At 42.1% G+C, this 12,865-nt stretch overlaps 1 protein-coding gene across 2 annotated transcripts in view; it reads left to right on the forward strand.

The window, feature by feature from the left end:
• DAB1 (DAB adaptor protein 1) overlaps positions 1–12,865 on the forward strand; it is a 1,277,266-nt gene that overhangs the window by 884,766 nt on the left and 379,635 nt on the right. The gene's annotated exons all lie outside the window — the stretch shown is intronic.

A 12,865-nucleotide genomic window follows, 5' to 3' on the forward strand; every position in this document is an offset into this window, starting at 1 on the left:
AAATATAAAGCCTAGTTTAGATCAGATGGCTTCACTTCTCAGTTTTTTGTTATTCATTTCTCTGTGTCTCTATTTTCATTTCTATAGAATGAAAATAATACGACCTACTTCAGAGGGTTGTAGTGGGATTAAAGGAAATAATGAATGCTGCCTGACACCAACTAGGTGCTCAATAAATATTTGGTGACTGTTAAAACTTTGCTGAGTGCTTGGCACTTACTAAATTATTGACAAAATAATAGAAACAACAACTATTATTAGTTGAGTGTTTGCTATGTGCCATAAACTTTTCTAAGAGTTTCACGTGGATTCACATATGAGCTAATATCACCACTTCCATTTGGCAAATGGAAAAACTGGCATCAGAGTGGTGAAATAACTTACCCAAAGTCATGGTGTTAATGAGTAGTGGATTTTGAATGCAAGTCCTTGATCTTCTTCACGAAGGTTGGATATCTTTCTACTACATCTTTGCAAAATGCTGAGAGAGGTAAATCATAGTCTATAGGTGGCTTGGAGTTCACACCGTCTCCAGTATGCAATGCTGAATCTGCCCTTGTTTGCCTGATTTGGGAGAAAGTTGTTACAGCTGGTGAACAAGGAAACAGCATTGTTTGTTACCCTGGGGCGCTCACTTGGTTGAATGTTGGAACCTGGCTGGCAGGTTCCAGCCTTAGGCAGTTGTTAGCGTGCAATGATCAAACTGTTGGTCTGACAGCTAAACCACACCTGATGGGGAAAAGTTACCCAGTTTACCTTTATTCTAACAAATGTTCATAGCAAACCTGCCTGTGAGCTGTAGTATTAATTTCACTCTGGGTAGTTGATTCTTACTTTGTAACTTCTTTAGATATGATGGTTCATGCTTTAGTCTACTGAAAGGTGGACTTGGGCAAATGCTTGTGACTTCACAGTTCCAAATGCAGTGGGATGGAACTAAGTTTATTAAACTCTCTTATGTTACATTTTAAGATATCTTAGAGATCATCTATTTAAGGATGTATTTGTTTGTTTGTGTTTTTTAAGCAGTGGGGACCTATGTGATCCCACACGTAACTTCAAGGTATGAAATAGGAAAAGATGGTGGGGGAGGGGGTTTCTTAACTGGTAGCCCCTCCTTACTACCTGCTTCTTCCTCATCTTCAGGAGCTCTTATGATAGACCTTGAGATAACTGTAAAGAACCACCGTAGGTTTACCCACAGCACAGTTTAGAAACTTCAGGTTAGTTCTAGTCCCCAAGAACTAACAGGGACAGAGGCAGCATCTAGAAGCTAGGTCTTTTGACATTTGCTCCAGTGCTCTTTTCACTCCACTACTATTAATTTACTTTAGAAGAGAAGCTAATCAAAGGTAGGAAATGCTTGGAGTAGCAACAGTTTTTTTTAGTAAGCAGTGACATCCTCAATATTCTCCTTTTGGGTCCATGAAAAAGACTGTTAAACATATGTTCTTAACCCCCCTCCAAGCCACTGAGGCATTCTGTGCTGCACTGCCAAATTTTGTACATTCCAGTGACTCCTTCTTCTCCCTAATGCATTGCTAAAAATAAGAAAACTCACACAAAAGCATATGTTGTGGTTTGTCTTTGATTTGGGCACAGATCACCCAAGTGTGAAAACAAAATTGGTTGCTCCATCCTTCTAATGCACAGATTTGCACATCTGTACTGTACTTCCTGGAGGGAATTATAACTTATTATCTTATAGGGCTTGGTAATTTCACAGAGACACTTAATACCCAATACCTCATGTGATGATTATGGAAGACATAAGGTAGGCAGAATGGGTGGCTTTACTTATAGCTATTTCATAATTAAGAAAAAGATTCAAATTTGAGGAGTTCCACAGGATTTAAGACTAGCTCGTCAGCCCTAAAACCTCTTTTATTTGATGATTGCCTGGCTCTCATCTTTAGACAGGGGCAGAATATTACTAGTTTTTGTTTTTAGTGCTAAATTAGCCTTGGGAATGTGGGTGATAATATAATGGCCATTCCAATTGGAGACAGTGCCCCTTTGGCAAAGGAGTCAAAAATAGTGCCGGTAACTGAGTTCTCTTGAGAGAGTTGGAGGTTTGTGCTGGATGTCTTTTGTTTGTCTCTCCAGACCCTGCCTCTGAGCCCTGAGAAACTGACCCATATGATTCCATTAGCATTCTTGCCCTCTGGCCTCTGGTTCATTTGGCAGGGATTGTGGGGGTGGTGGGAGGATGTGGGGGGAACATTTGCAGGAGGCTCTGGTAGGGCATGAGTGAAGCTGGAGAGTCTATTTCCCATCTCCCACATTTCAGGATTGCTGAAGTCTAGCCATCTTCCTCCACCAGAGGTCACAGTCCTGCAGAAGGGTCCTTTCTATCTAGCCTCTATTTTTACATTCTATAACTGCTCCTTCCTCCTGTCCCTCAGGCCTTGGAGTGGTAACAGCTCCCCAGGGTTACTAGCTCTGCAATACTACACCATCCCCTGTAGCTTCCCCATAACTCTGCCCACGCCTTTGCAAATAGTCCCTTTATGAAACCTAAGGTTACGCAGCCGGAGGATGCCATCTATGTCTTGCTGGGGCCCTGATAGAAGTTTCTTAGGTGACATGTAGTAATTATAATGCCTTACATTTTGAGCCTTTCAGGTAGTAAGAGGGAGGACTTAACTGGAAAAAGTCCTCTGCATTACCTAATTTGTAGTTCTGTTTGCTTTCAAATATACCCATGGCCACGGTAGCAGGAGCTGAAGACTATATACATATGCCTATGATTCTCAATGTTTATGTGCCTAAGAATCACCTGAGGAGGTTGTCTGAATTGATAGTTCTCTGGGCACCTCTCCCCAAAGATTCTGATTCTGTGGACAAGAAGTAGTGCACAGGTATCTTCATTTTTAACAAGGTCCTAGATGGATTTGATGTGGGCATACCTAGACCACATTTGGGAAATACTTCTTCATGCCAATAGACTTCTTATCAGTGGCCTGCCTTTTTTTTTTTTTTAAGGTGAAGTCTTGCTGTGTCACCCAGGCTGGAGTTCAGTGGCATGATCTAGGCTCACTGCAACCTCCACCTCCTGGGTTCAAGCGATTCTTATTCCTCAGCCTCCCACATAGCTGAGGTTACAGGTACATGCTGCCATGCCCAGCTAATTTTTGTATTTTTAGTAGAGATGGGGTTTCACCATGTTGGCCAGGCTGGTCTCAAATTCCTGACCTCAAGTGATCTGCCCACCTCAGCCTCACAAAGTGTTGGGATTACAGGCATGAGCCACTGGTACCTGGACAGTGGCCTGCCTTTTAACATTTTCTGTCAGATTCAATCATCAAATTCATATCTTTCAAGTGGACTTAACATTGAGTTCTCTGTACATATATGTGTGTGTGGTTAGCTAGGGAAATTTTGTTGAAAAGAACCATTAAGCAAAATAATGATGTATCTTTTCCATTAATAAAACTAGTTGAAGATGGCAGTTTTTCACTAGGCTATACATTTTGATGAGTCTCTTTATCTTTGAACAGTTTCCTGTCTCTGTCTTTATCCATTTGTTCATTCATCCAGTCACTCATGAAACATTTATTAAGCATCTACCATGTGCCAGGCACTTTACTAAGTTCTGGAGATACAAAGTCATCCCTGTCCCTGAGATGTTCACGGGTGGCTGGAAACAAACATGCAAGCAACAGGTATTTGTTTATTCACTCAACAGATATTTAATGTTTGCCAGAGACTGTTCTAGGCACTCTAGTGCCTAGAACCTAATAAAGGTTTACATGTTCTTGGGATTGTTGTGAGGGTTCAGTGAGATCCTGGAGATCGAGCGCTTAGCTTAATACTAAGAACTCCTTATCACTGAGTGTGCTTAGCTGTGGGGGAGGAAATGAGTGGGAGAGGAGACAGCCACCTGCTCGTGTGGAGGGCTTCTGTGGGATGAATAAAACAGTCAGATACTCCTGCATCGCAAAGCTTAAATTCTCACATTATTAATCTCCTAGTGGTAAATAGTATGATCAGAAACAAAAGACAGAGTTTTTACTTAGGTGAAGATTGTAGGAATTCTTCTACTAGGCAGCACCAGCTTAACTGTGACAGTTCCCAGCAGTGTGCAAGACTAAGTCTAGATGGGATGGCCTGGATCCTTGCCCGTTGATGATCAGTGCAAATGTACACAGACAGACTAGAGAAACTGGGGACTCAGAGTGGGAAGGGTTTAACTAGAGGCTGCATACCTCAAAAATGCAGTGTTTTGGAGTAAGTCTGGCAGAGCAGTTGATTTTGGGAAAAATGTAAGGGAAAGTACCCAGATTGCTTGGGTGGGGCAAGTCATAATGGAAAGGAACTTTGGGCATTTTGTGTTACCATGGAATCTCTTGCAACACATCCCAGCATCTGTCCATACCTCTGGGAGTGCATGCGTCATGAAATATGACAATTGTCTGTGTCTATGTCTCTGCAGTTATATCAAACTTCCTTAAGACAGGAACCATGCTCGATTCATCTTTCTGTCCCTGGAAGCTCATGGAAGGCAATACACAAAATGTTCGTTGAGTGAAGAAATGTATCAACAGTCAAACAGCTCTTTATTAAATATCTACTGTTTGCCAGGCACTGTATTAGATTCTAAGGAGATAGAAATGAAAAGACTTGCTCTTACATCCAAGTAGACACACACTGACACACATGCATGAGGCTACCATGCTGTGTGCCCAGAGGAAGGACAGGGTCATAGCAGTCAGCATTACCTAGGCTCCAGTATGGTGGTTAAGAGAGTGGGGTCAAGTGGTTCAGAGTTTGGGCTCTACGACAAGACTGCCTGGATTCAAATGCTGGCCCTCATGTTTAGTAACCCTGTAACCTTGGGCATGTTGCATATATTTCTGTGTCCCAGGCTCCTGTTCTGATATTTACTTTAATCTATGTAAAAGAGCCTCCTTAGAGCTTGTCTGGGACATAGCAAGCATCATATAACTCTTGGCTGTTGTGGAGGTTAATAAGCATGGCCTTTATCACCAGGGTTGGAATCAAGACCTATCGCTGATACTTCCTAGCTCTATTACCTGAGCAAGTGACTTCACCTCAGCTTCTGCCCCTGCTTAAGTGATCTAATAATGTTCTCTGACTTGAGATTGTTGTGAGGGTTCAGTGAGATCCTGGAGATCGAGCACTTAGCTTAATACTAAGAACTCCTTATCACTGAGTGTGCTTGGCTGTGAGGGAGGAAGTGAGTGGGAGAGGAGACAGCCACCTGCTCGTGTGGAGGGCTTCTGTGGGGTGAAGCTCAATCTTAGGGTGATGGGAGTTCCTTTGTCCCCATCAGTTGCTACATGTGCATAGCCAGGGACAGACAGAATGGTTGGGACCTGGAAATCAGAGTGGCAGAACAAGCACTAAATGAATGCTCTATTGTTATGATTAGTGGTTCTGGAACTGGGCAGAAGCCTGTGTCCTGGAATAGAATGGCAGGTCATAGCAGGACCAGTCATAACAAAATGGGTTGCTGCACCTTATGGAGATTTAGGTCAGGATCTTTAACCTTCTTGCTCAAAAGGGTGGGCTTTAGCTATACTCACAGACCAAAGAGAGCCCCTACCACTGGCTTCATGTGAAATATTTTCTAGAAAATACTGACTCACAGGCATTTTCAGACCAATTGCACCTTTGTCTCTAGAGGTGCTACCCAGGTATTTTGTAAAAGATTTCTAAATGATTGTAGTGTGCACCCAGGGGTTTAGAGCTACCTACGCAGAGCCAGGCTATCCTGTTTATGGGCAGAGGCTGAAGAGACCAGGAAGGGCAGGAAATGAAGAAATAATTGTCTAGGTCTCTTGGAAAGATCAAGACTCTTTGAAGCTTAAACACTTAATTTTTATTTCCAAATAATACAACCATAAATTTATTGAGCATAATTGGAAAAGGGATTTACTCTGGAATAAATGTCTTTTATGTCAAATATTAATAGAATGGTATTAATTTGAAAATGATTCACTTCCATGAAAAGCTTACTTTCCAAACAAAATAATACATGTCTTAATATAAACGTTTAAAAGAAATTAATAAAGATTTACATGTTCTTGATTTATGAGTAAATAAGGCATTGAAATTACAAAACTTTGTTCTGTTGGATGATCTATATCATAATACCCTCTGACAAAAATGCTTATCTATTCTGAAGATGTTTTGTTTATTCTTTTGTTTACCTTACTGCCAAAATATTTAGCCTCATCATTGATAATAAAATAGTCAATTTTTTCATTTATGCAGTAAAGGTTTACTGTTAAAACATAAAGCATTTTTTGGTTTGTTTATTTTAATTTGTCACAGGTAAACTTAGCATGCCTGTGTCAGCAGATTCCAATTCCAGCAAAGGGACCTGTCCCCGTGGGTTTACCATAGAAAGGTTGCATAAAATTGTAATAAACAATTTTTCTGGGCTCAAAAAAATGTGCATACTTCCTTATCCCCTTTGGGATATGCTTCCTGGAGGAGTCTGAAATAAGGCTGGAAAAATTGTATCCAATTCTTTAATAATCCTTTAAGTGTCTTCTGATATGTGTTTCAGAAGGATGCCACAGGTACATAATTTGCAACGGGAAAAGATGAACTCGAATTGTATAAGAACCCAGCGATTATGTTCTTGAAATATGTTCATGCCTATGCCCGTGGCATGAGAGCCACCCTCCCTGATTTATTCTGCTTGGAACAGAATTTGCGACTGCTGATTTCTTTTCATCCACTTTTCCTAATAGATTCAGGAAGTAATTTTCAGATATGGAAACAATAGATCACAGATAATAAAAGTAGAGCATGGGCAATTTGGAAGGCAGATAAACTTATAGAGATGACATCTCTTTATACCACTCCTCCCTGTTTTGCACTTGTGTCTGCAATGCACGATTCTCTTTTATTTCCTATTAAATACAAATGCTTTCCAATGATGCCTTTGAGGGAGCAGATAGGGGGCTGTACCAGGACTGCTTCTGTTAAAAGGCATACACACACACGTGCACATACACATTTCTTTCTTCTAGAGAACTTTATTTGCTGTTAACTGAACACGGCTTATCAGTCCCGTTATGTGGTGTTAACATTTAACCGCCATTGAGCATCATTAAGAGGTCACAGAACCAGTCAGAAGAGATAGAGGGATGGATCCAACAAACCAGCACCTAACGATTCTAATGAATTGACATCTTCATTTCTTTCTTTCATTCTTTCTAATTTATTTTAGAGACAGGGTCTTGTTCTGTCACACCCAAGCTGGAGTGCAGTGTCACGAGCACAGCTCACTGCAGCCTCGAACTCCCAGGCTCATGGGATCCTCTTACCACAGCTTCCTGGAGTAGCTGAGACTATAGGTGCATGCCACCATGCCCAGCTAAATTTTGGAATTTTTTTTTTCCCTAGAGATGTAGTCTCACTCTGTTGCTCAGGCTGGTCTCAAACTCCTGGGCTCAAATGATCCTCTCACCTCGGCCTCCCAAAGTGCTGGGATTATAGGCATGAGCCACCATGCTCAGACTTGCTTTATTTCTTTAAGATAGACATGGAAGGAGAGAGAAGTCGCTTTTTGCCTGTAAAGTGGATACTCCGAGAAGTGTATTCATCTTAAAGGCCATGTATATAAACAGAAAAAGTTCTTGAGGAAAATATCATACTATTATAAGATAATCTACTGTACATATTGTGTATGTAGGCACTCTGAAAGCAAAATGGTATTTTTAAAAAGCTCTTCAGCCTCGATAGGAAAAAAAAAACAAAAAACAAAAAACCAAGAGCTTAGATGTATTTTCTTGAAGGCAAGGTCTGTGAAAATCCTTTTATGGAGCTTGTGCGCCAAAGCATGCTGTGTAAAGTCAGCCGGAGGTCATTACCGTTTTTATTAGGTGATTATATTATAAATATGAGTTGGGCCTCAATCATAAGCAGATCCTTTATGTGTGTTTCTGAACATGCAGGCTCCAAAGTGCTAAATTCCAAATTGGAATATTGATTGTCTGATGCCTGAGTTACAGCTTTCCTCAAATCTTGAATTAGGCCTCAGGGCCCATGTGTCTTTCTGGAGATAAGTTCTTCTTGTAACTGGAAGATGTAAGGTCTTAAATAGCAGGTCCCACAAGGTGGAAATCCAAAGGCAGACTTCGGCACCATTCTCTCCCTTGTGAATCAGGAGGTATTAAACATACCAGTTTATGGTGTATATAGAGAAACTGTCATAATTTGTAAATGTCTATGAGTTTCCTCTCGGGTAAGGCAGACATTAAGGCATTCCTGAGAATGTTTATTATTTCCGTGCAAATCCAATTGAATAATTTGTCTTCGATTCTGTGGACTTTTTCTTAGGAAAAGGAACCACAGGCCTCTTTGCTAAATTTTCTAACTCTGTAAATATTCCTGAGTTTTAAAGTTTGACGTGATGCTTTTGAAATGCTCAAACATACCATAAGCAGGATTTCCCTGTTTCAGTAGTATTGACATTTTGTGCCAGATAATTCTTTGCTATGCATTGTAGGATGTTTAGTAGCATCCCTGGCCTCTACCCAGTAGATTTCAGTAGCACCTCCCCACATCACATGTGACAATCAAAAATGTCTCAAAACATTGTCCCCTGGGGTGCAAAATAGCCCCTGGTTGAGAATCCCTGCCTTAAAGTGGTGGCTGAACAAAGATCTTCAATGTTCTATATACAAAATGAAGTGAATCTCTGAGAGTTTAAAACAAAATGTAGATACAAACCGGAGCACTACAAATACTTGTTCCTATATTGACTTCCCCTGTAGAGTAAGTCCTGAGAGCAGGGCTGTGAGTTTTGTTTCCCCATGGCCTAGTACTGCCAGGCAAGTCATAGAGCCCCAATAAATATTGAGTGGGTGAATAAGAGAAATAAATCACCTGTCATTAGATGCTTCCATAAATGTATATGTAAATATGAGTCTTATGTATTCATATAGTTCCATTAAAAACTTACTAAATATTATTCTTTTATATCCCAGTGTCTGAATAGTAATGCGCACAGAGCAGACATTGAATTGGTATTGGTTGAATGGCTACCTGGCACATAAAAAGTACATTGAAATGATAAATTAACAGAACACCCATGGCCATATGCCATCAGGCATGTTTTTGTGGTGATTGCAACAGTCAGTGAGTTGGATGTAGGATACTCCACGGCGGCCGCCCTGCAAGGTCTATTTACTTTGCCTCCTTTGAAATTCACACTCCATGCCTCGGATGTCCAGGTCCAAAGCCTGTCTGGTCTTTGTGAATCCACACTGGTGAGAAGGAGAATGTTATGGTTCGGCAGGACATGGATTGTTTTGTTTTATATTTCCAAGTCACCACAGCTGTGCATATAGCTGCTGCTTATTCCCGGATCTCTCCTTGCTGCCCTGCCAGAGTTTTGACCAAAATTAGGGTGAAGGCTCTATTTTGAAGGTCTGAGTTTAAAGTTATAAAAAAAAAGTCCGGGGATAGCAGCCATTCCCAAGATTTATGCTGAAGCAGCATAGAAGTTTAGTTTATTGAAAAGTATTTGAAATCAGTTTTTGAACTTTAGATTTAAATTTATTTTCTAGGCTTTGACCACTGCAATTGTGTTCATTTTAAAACGACCATAAAAAATATTTACAAGGTACAGTGGATTTCTAGGTCAGGACTCAAGGCTTAGGAAGAAAGTGGAATTAAAAGGCACTTCAGTTAAAAATCAAAAACTATGCTAAAAATGCCCTAGTTTAACCTTTTCCATTTATATATGAGGAAACTGTAAGTCACTGGGAGATGAAATCACGTGTCCAGGGTTACGCATTTTTTTTCTGCTTGTCTTTTAAATCTGTTTCACATTTTCCCTTTCTTTCTCTTTCTCTCCCTCACCCCAATAAAATTAGACATCAGATTCACATGCACATATAGATGATGGTTTTCCTACACTGCTAAAACGTTGGACTTAAGTTGGATAACTAGAGGTAGTTAAGTGCAACTCTTTTATTTCACTTTATGAGTAAACAGTGGTCTAGAGAATAACTGTGCTGTTGAAATTTTTAAAAAGTCGGTGGCTGGCAAAGCTGCAACTTGAATCCAGGTCTCTTCTCTGTTCAGTTATCTTTTCACTAAGGCATGCAACTCTCTTATTATCTTATTTTGCACTCTCTTATTGTAATCATTATTAGCAAATATTTCCTGAGCTGCTCTTCTGTGTTGAGTTACAAGACAGCAGTCAGCATAACATGGCCGCTGCTCTCAGGAGCTCACCTTTTAGTGAGGAGACTGAGAAACAAGCAGACAATGCCTGTAGAGTACAGCATTAGAAATAAGGTGATGTTGTTGGGCTGTGGTTGGGGACTGTCAGTGAAGGTTCCTGTTACGGGTGATACAGGGGAGTGTGATGGTCATTGCAGGAAGAATGTTGTTCATCACAAGGGCTGAGAAAAAATGCTGACCTGAGAAGAGAAAGAGTTAGCATGATGCCAGGGAAGAGCACAGGTCTTGATTTAAGACCCAGCAACATGACTTCGTAGCTGGATGGTCTTGGTTCAGTCACTCAATACTCTTATCCTCATGGATTAAGATCAGGATGATCGTTATACCCATATATACCCTTTCATTGTACCCATATATACCCTTTCTTCAGCACTAGGTCTCTGACCTTAAGTTAATTACTTGGATATTAACATGATCTGCACATTTTAGATGAGGTGGTTTCCTAGTAGGTGCCTAGTAGAGACTTGATTTCTTCCCAAGCCTGAATCCAGAGTCCAAGCTTAGAAGCTGTGCCACCTCTGAGAGTACAAGACTGTTGAGGATTCAATGAGCTTATATAATTATAGGAAAGTAGACACTACAAGAATGTTAGTTGTTTCTTCTGCATCATAAAACATCCTCTATAACCACTTTGTAAGCCCATGCATGGATATATATACGTGTATCACTTATATTTCTTACCTGCTGTTTTTATATTAATGGTGGAAAGGCAAAATATGAAAAGGAAAATGTTCATTAAGAATATAAAGCACTTGGGCCTATAGGGAAAATATTTTCTGACTTTAAAATTTTATTTTTTAGATAATCCCTTGAATGTATGTCATCTTGATACTATGTGGGCATCAGCCCCTGAGGGAGTGTTGGATCTCCTTCCTGTCCCTCCCCATTACATGGTTTATTGGGTTTTTACTCTCAGTGATTAAACTCTTGCTATGTCCTAGCCACCCTGATGAATCCTCACAGCATCCATAGCAGAAATGAAGACACAGACCTGGAGAGATTGCCTGCCTTGCTCCTTAGCAAGTAGAGGAGCAGGGTGCAACCCTGAATCAGTCTAGCTTCACCATTCAAACTGTAACCATGAAACACTATTGCCTGTCTCCTTGATTTGCATACTTTTGGGCATTTTCTGGCACCATGATGAAGCAAATGTCATGGTTACCTATCTAGAATCCTGAGCTACATTGTTTTAATCTCACCTTGATTTATGACCTTTTTCTTAGTGTTTCTAGTATATGCCTTTTGATAGGTCTGGGAGGTGGGAAGTGAAATTACCTCTTTGGTAATTTTACCCATATTTAGTGGGAGGGCAGGAGTATGGTATTGTTATGGGATCTTTGGGGTGTTGCCTTTCTGTCTGGAAACCTTTGTTGGCCAGTGGCATCTTTGCCTGAGTTCTTATCCTGTGTCTAGGAAGAATGAGGTATACAGACAAGTGGAGGGTGAACAAGATGAAGAGGAGCTTTATTGAGTGTTAGAACAGCTCAGAGGAGACCTGCAGTGGGTAGCTCCTCTCTGTAGGCAGATCCTCCTAACAAGTGTTCAGCTCTCCACCAGAGAGGAGGCCCTTCTGTCTGCAGGCAGGTCATCCCGTCGTCTCTGGAGCACTCAGCAGAGAGGAGGACCTGGAGAGGGTAGCTCTTCTCTGCAGCTGGTCAGCCAGAAGTCTGCTCAGCTCTGACTGATCTTGGGGCTTTTATGGGCCTCAGAGAGAAGTGAGTGCCTATTGGTCCATGAGCGGCCATGGGTGGGCCCAGAAAAGGCACCATAAGTTCCCACTCTGGTCTGTGGGACTGACAGCCCCGCCCCCATCCTTCAGCCCCTCCATGACCTGAAGGTGGGGCCTCACCAGGGACCTGCACCCCTTTGCCAAGGAACCCATCTCCCTCCTGCTGCCGTTCAGGTAACCCAGACTGTAAGTGACAAGGGGCCCCTGCAGGCCAGCACCAAGCTGCTCTCAGCCCTGTTTCAGCTTCCCTCTTATCTTCATCAGTGCTCAAGTCTAGAAGGGGGCTGAGGTGTCAGGGGCCTGACGTGTCAACAGTGCCCTGAGCATGTGCACACCTGACTGGGCTGTGACAGTGCCCAGGCTCACCCCACTTTACTTCAAGATGGGAGCAGGTGCCAACAGCAGGAAGAAGCCAGGCAGTGGGAGCAGGTATTTCCAAGCCTTCCTGGGCCTTCAAGAGGGCAGGGATGCCTGGGTCCACAGCTGTGGTTTGGGCAGCTGCAGCTGCACCCAGGAGGGAGGTGCTCCTGCCTGTTCTGAGGAGTGGGAGGCCCAGGTCTGCAGTCATAGTTTGGGAGGCTGCCACTGTGCCTGGGAAGGCTGGGTTCTTGCTTGCTCTATGGAACAGGAGGCCTGGGTCTGCAGCCATGACTTGGGTGGCTGCAGCTGCATGTGGAGAGTTCCTGCCCCACCAACTCAGAAGGGACAGTCCTCCCACTTGTCCCCAGCTCCTGCCAGCTCCATGGAGTGTGGAGCTCTGGGCATTGCCTCCCTGCTGCAGCCAGTGTGATGGCAACGGCTGCTCCAGATAGGTCGCTGCTGCCTTTGGTATGATGGTTAGACTTGAAATTACATGATTTCTTTCGGTAGCTGCCATTTTGGGAGCATTAGCCCTTTGCTGAT

Source organism: Rhinopithecus bieti, unplaced genomic scaffold, assembly GCF_001698545.2.
Source record: "Rhinopithecus bieti isolate Rb0 unplaced genomic scaffold, ASM169854v2 scaffold_6380, whole genome shotgun sequence".
NCBI lineage: Eukaryota > Metazoa > Chordata > Mammalia > Primates > Cercopithecidae > Rhinopithecus > Rhinopithecus bieti.